Consider the following 6,000-nt stretch of genomic DNA (forward strand, 5'->3'; position numbering starts at 1 on the left):
TAACTGCAGATGTTGAATGTCCTGTGCTGAATGCAGCTTGGGCCCTGGGCCTGATGGTGCAGGGCAAGATTCTGATGCTGCCAGCAATGAGAGCAGGGAACAGTGATGGCTTTGGGGACCTCCCTCAGCTCCCCTGGAACCACCTCAGCCCAAAGCTGCTGCTAAAGTCCCTGCTAAAATGTCAACTTCTGCTATGAACAGGATCTGTCCTCTTGTTACAAGACAGAGAGGAAAAACGCTGTGACTCACTCTGGGCTCAGGGTCCTGACATGCCTTTGTATTGTCATTTTATTTTTCAGACTACATTAGCAGCTGTGTGATGCTTTGGCACTCTCACTGCTGAGCAAAGGTTACTGCATCCAGTGTTAAATCAAGGGGTGCATTATACTGGAAAAAATGTTATTTTGCATAAATAACCTTCTTGAACCTTCCCATGTCGGTCTCCAGTCTGTTTCTGGGACAGAGACATGCCGTGTTTTTCCTCACGGCAAAAATCACATAAATAATAAAGAAAAACTGGGAACAGGCTGACAGAGGAGTCAGATTTCTGGTTCTGAGGTCCTTATCCACTCATGAGGAAAATTGCTGCTCTTCTTTCAGCATTGTGTAAAATTAGAGTTTGTTTATAGATAAAAAAATAACACAGGGGTGCAGTGGAATGACTATAAAACTTCTCATACTGACTCTCTGCTTACTCAGAATGAGTAGGTAGTCTTGTCTAATTTTGAAGTTCTTTTATGTTTGTTTTGTTACTCAGTAGGGACAATATTTTTTCCTTGTTTTGTTGTTATAAGAACTTTTCCACAGGCCTTTATGCTTGGAGCTTCTTAAAGAAAGATGGAAATGTATGTGGTAAACATTTTTTACTCACTATTTCTTCTTGTCTAGGTTTTTCAATAAAGCCCTGGTCCAAGAGCCAAATGTGAATTTGAAGCACTGGCTTCAGTGCTGATAGCTGAAACTGCTAAACCAGTGGATATCCCAATGACACATGCATATCACATTCTGCTTTAAACCTCTGAATACATGAGCTGCTTTTTGCCCCCTCCAAAAAGGTGTAGCTGGCCCATGGAAGTTCTGTGCAGCAGCTGCTACTGCTGCCAGTTTCTTGTGTAGTAATGTGCTGGATTCCAGTGGTGCTGGAAACTTCTTCACTCCTGAAAAGCATTTCTGCACATGCAGGACTGTGAGGTGACACTTGCCAGGAGGTTTCTGTGCTCCAGCACATCTGCTTTGCCTCTCACAACTTCTAATTGGAAATGCTCTCGGTCCTGGGCCTGAGTCTCCCTCTTCCTTTCACCATTGAATAATGTGTGGCATTTCTGTAGTCTGCTCTGAAATTACACCTGGTGGCAGTCACCTGTAGAGAGGCAGAGAGGAATTTCACGCTTTTGTATGGTCTGTGATCTCAGGTAAGAAAATATTACACTGCCAAATACACAAGAAAGTATCTTCTTTATTAGATGATTCCCCTTGGTTTATATATAAAAAAAATTAACCACATAAAACCTGATGGAAAGAATTAAATGGAAGGAGATAATTTGTAGGCTCATTTCAGATCTTGAAAATTTCAAGGCAATTTTGTTTAAAATGCCAAAATATTTTAAATGTGCCCTTTTAGAAGTACCATTTTAGGCCCTTGGAAATATCCTTTCATAGAATGTGGCCCTCTTAATGTTTAATTTAACAGCTGATAATAGGATTCAGGCTTTTCAGACTGAGACCTTTCAGAAGTTTATTCAGCTTATTTATCTAGATAGAGCAGGGACAGAGCATGTAATTGAATAAACAATGGTTTAATTAATTTTTCAGTCTTGCAGTACAGCTCACTTGTACATGTGAGTGATAGCCTCTTTGGCAGCTGCTGGTTTCACCTCATAAAGCAATGTTCCACCAAAGAAACCAAAAATGGTTTTTCAGTCCCCATTTGTGTTTGACTTCTGAACAAAGCAGTAAAAACTTTATATATATGTAAATATATAATACATATAGTTGATAAAGAAATGCTGGTGTGAAAGCAGTTCATCTTTGACTTCAACAGGAACCCTTTCCTGGGGGGAGGCAGCCTGGGTGTCCAGACCTGGTTTGCATTTCCAGCAGCTTCCCAGGCTCCCTGGCAGCCCAGGCAGGGCAGGATTGCTTGGCTGGGAGTGTGGACACTGCCAGGCTCACGTGAAGTGCCACAGAAGCACAGCCTTTGCTTTCTCCCTTCTGCACACAGGGCTGGCAATAAGAGAGAAGACTGGGCAAGCTGAGTTTGGCTACTAATATGCAGTTTCCAGCTTTGGGGTTGTACTTTTGGCTCGGTTTTTTCTGCTTGTTTGTTTTGACTCTTTCTGCTGAAGCAAACAGAGCATTTGTAAAGTGCAGACACATTTTGAAAAACCACAATAAAACTAAGGAAAATCACAATAATTAGAAAGACAGAGTAAAGGTCAAAGATAGAGTTGGTTAAAGTCATCACTCAGACTTGCTCTGTAGTTTTCCTGTGCTGCATCACAGCTCCTCAGCGTTTTGCTGGGCACTGCCAGTCCTGTTTGCTTGGTTGTCTTCATGTCTTCATCTTTTTTTAGAAGTCCTGAGCCCACAGCTGCATGAAGAAAGAATACACAGACAAACATTAGCATTTCTTATCAAACACAGCATTGTTTTTAAAGCTCAGATAGGCTGAAGGAATCTGAGAGCTTAAACCTCCAATTTTTCTCTGATTTGTCTTACAGTGCCATTTTTAGGATCCTGATATTTTTTCAAATTTAATTTGCTCTTTGACCATGATTTCAGGGAAAAAGGCAAGCATGAAATTACTGAGCAACTGCATTTGCTGACATAGGTGGTGGGACTGGAGGATCATAGAGCTGATTTGGTTGCTAATATAAAAAGTTGTTATTAGGAATATTATATGTGTTTGTAACAATGTGTTTACATTGGCCTTTATGTTTTTCAGCTCCACTGACACTGAAATACAGCAGAGATCTAACTGCCAGGAGAATTTGGATGAGTGTTTATTGAAATAAGAAAAGCACCAGCAAAGATTTTTTCCTTCTGATCAGACCAAGTATATGAGAGAAAGCCAGTTACATCATCTGGAAACATCTGTAGATCATGTGGATTGAAAACAAGCAGCTCAGGATCTTTTGCAAGGAATTAGAATAATAATAATGGGTGTAGAAAGTCCTAAGCAAGTTTAAGTCTCCAGGAAAAGTGCTTTCTGGCTTGCACCAATCTGAATGATAATCAACTAATACAGCAGCTAATCACTCTCTTAATAAGCTCTGCAGAAGAGAAAAGTAGCAGAACTTCTCATCTTCCTCCAGAGCCAGAAAGTTTGGGAAAGAGTGAGCATAAGGACACATCCATTGAGGTACAACCACAGCCAGAAGCTGGGAAACTGAGGGAAAAGGTGGCACAAAGCATGAAAGTCAGACTGAAAACTCAGCAAGCAAGATGTTAAAAGTGAAAACTAGACCCCACCTACCCATGGCTGATACAGAACTGGCAGTGGAAGCCACTGAAGTGTTGGCTGGCTCTCTGGTGGGAAGGCTGTGTCCTCTCCACCCTGTATTCACTGAAAAAGCCTCTGGCATTTGCTGGAATGTCCTTTGTGCTAATAGAGTTGTCTCTGGCCTGGTTGTCTCTGCAGTAGGAAATTTCTTCTTGAAAAGAAAAAAATGCAAAAGCAAGAAACAACAAAGCCAACAACTAAAACCCACAATAACAGGATTTAGAAACAAAACCAAATAAGTTTATAGTAGCAGACTGGCTGTTAACCCTTTCTGTACGTAGAATGTTGTCATTTATTTTTGAAATATGGCACTAAGCTCTGGATTTATTCATGAATGCTCTGAGACATTTGCTTTCCTTTTATTACAGGACCGGAGATCCCACAACTCTGTGATCTTTTCTTTCACTTTCTGCCTTAGTTTGAAAGACAATTTTTATTTTTTTAATTTTTTTTTTTCCTAGTCCATCTGCATTACATTTCTTGGCTTTTTACAGAAGTACTATTTCTGTGCTCCAGTCTCTTCCCATGTAATATAACTGAATCCATATGTCCAGTTCATACAACACGAATCTCTGGCAGAAGTTCTCTTGAAATCTGACTACCACTTTGGCATTTTTCATCCCATGCAGTTTTTAATGAGATTTTTTTACCCATGCAGCTCTAATGTTTGGCAATTGGAAATCAAAGCAGCTTCTTTGCTACTGTATACACCTTAAAGAATTTTTTTAATACTCGGTTCCCAGTTTTTGCATTCAAAGCAGAGTGACCTAAAAATCAGCTGTTTGGTTTTCCTAATCCTTCCTGTTTTTCAAAGAAAACCTAAAAATTTGAAGAAATTTCTTTAAAAAAAGGTATTGAAACTCCAGCATTTTGTCTAATGTTCCTCTGTCCTAATCCAATTGCTTGGATCTGCAGCTTGTACTTGGAGGCAGATGTTGCTGTGACCCTTGTCTGCTAGGCTGCATGAGAGCTGAAGAAGTGGAAGCAGTGGGTTGTGGGTTGTGTTTTTCCACCACATTTCAAAGCAACTCATCTTCTCAATAAAAAGTAGCTGTGCCAGTTTTCTGTGTTTGATTTAGACAGGAAAAGTCACAATAGTATTCAAGCTTCTGCAATAGTCAAAGTCTTTTCAGTTTCCTTTTCTGCATGCTGCCATTTTGGTTTATATGCCTGTAAAATGAAGCTCTGTTTTCACAAGTTCTGTGACCAAACTCTGTAAATGAAAAAGATCAAACACCAAAAGACATGTGGACAATGTGCTTCTACTGCACTGAGCCCAAAAAAGAAAAAAAATTAAAATAAAATAATCAAGCTGGAAAAGCTGTCTGAGCTACCAAAAGGAGTTGAGAGGAAGCATGAGTGTTTCCAAAGATATTTGGAGAGAATATGTGTTTATATAAGAAATCTATTTCAAACAAAGGCAATTTATCTTGTCTGAAGATTCACATAGTCAGTAATGCAATTGAATTAGGAAAACAAGAACAGGATGCTCAAAAATTCTTACATATTTAAAAACAACACTCTACACTTTAATTGCTTTCTGTAAAATGCACTGGCAGGACAACCATTTTCTCACTGGCAGGTAACAGCAGTTCCAAAAAATGTGCTCTCTCCAATGTAGCTGTAAGAAGTGTGGCTGCCTAGAAACTAGCATGGTCATTAATCAAAACAAAAAGAACACACTGTTATATAAAGCAATAATTTCACTAGGCAAGTACTTTGAGTCTGCTTAAAACAGATGATCAGAACATATTACCCAGTTCTTGCTTTATTGTCTCCATAAAAACTTGAAAGAATGCTCCAGAGATTTATTTTTTCCAGGCTCAAATATTCCGCAAGTGATTTTGGGGGGTGGTGGGGGGAGTTGGTGAATTTGTTGGATGTTTGGTTGGTTGATTGGTTTGTTGGTTGATTGCTTCTTGGAACATTTTTTTACGGTATTGGTAAAAATTGGCTTCTTGCTGTGGGGGTTCAGGCACACACATTGTCCTCCTTGGCTGCACTGAAGCTGAAAAGGAGTGAGCAGCAGCTGGGAGTTTCACTGGGGGTGTTGGTATCAGTAGGTGACAGGGACATCTTTGGATATTCTGAAGCATAAGTAACAGGATGAAAGCAAGCAGAAGGAAATTTATGCTGATCCTTAGGGAAAAACTCTTCATATTGCATCCTGTTAAATTATATGAAAGGTCACTGGGGAGCAGGTAGGTGCTTGGAGTCGCTGTAGACTGAAATTTGAGGTTCTCCTGCAGGAAGCTGTTTTGTCAGGAGAATGAACTAAATTAATCTCACCAGTTATTACAAATGTTCTGGTTCATTCATGGGCCATGCTGAGCTCTGGTAACTTTCTCAGTTTGAGTGTCCCAGTGCCTGGTGTGTCCCTTTCCAAATCAGCATTGGGAATCCCTACTCACTGGTGACAGTACCATTCATCTGGAAAATATTAATTGAGCTCAGAGACATTTCAGAGACTAAGGCAATATTGTGTTTTCTCAGCAAGT

At 39.9% G+C, this 6,000-nt stretch overlaps 1 long non-coding RNA gene across 1 annotated transcript in view; it reads left to right on the forward strand.

Annotated features, from left to right (window-relative positions):
- Nucleotides 1-4,561, forward strand: part of LOC111933496 (uncharacterized) — a 458,147-nt gene extending 453,586 nt beyond the window's left edge. Inside the window, exon 10 of the long non-coding RNA XR_015274594.1 lies at nt 2,945-4,561. This is a non-coding gene — a long non-coding RNA (uncharacterized LOC111933496). The remainder of the gene's footprint in view (nt 1-2,944) is intronic.
- Nucleotides 4,562-6,000: the final 1,439 nt, after the last annotated feature.

Source organism: Cyanistes caeruleus, chromosome 10 (genome assembly GCF_971803275.1).
Source record: "Cyanistes caeruleus chromosome 10, bCyaCae1.hap1.1, whole genome shotgun sequence".
Lineage (NCBI taxonomy): Eukaryota > Metazoa > Chordata > Aves > Passeriformes > Paridae > Cyanistes > Cyanistes caeruleus.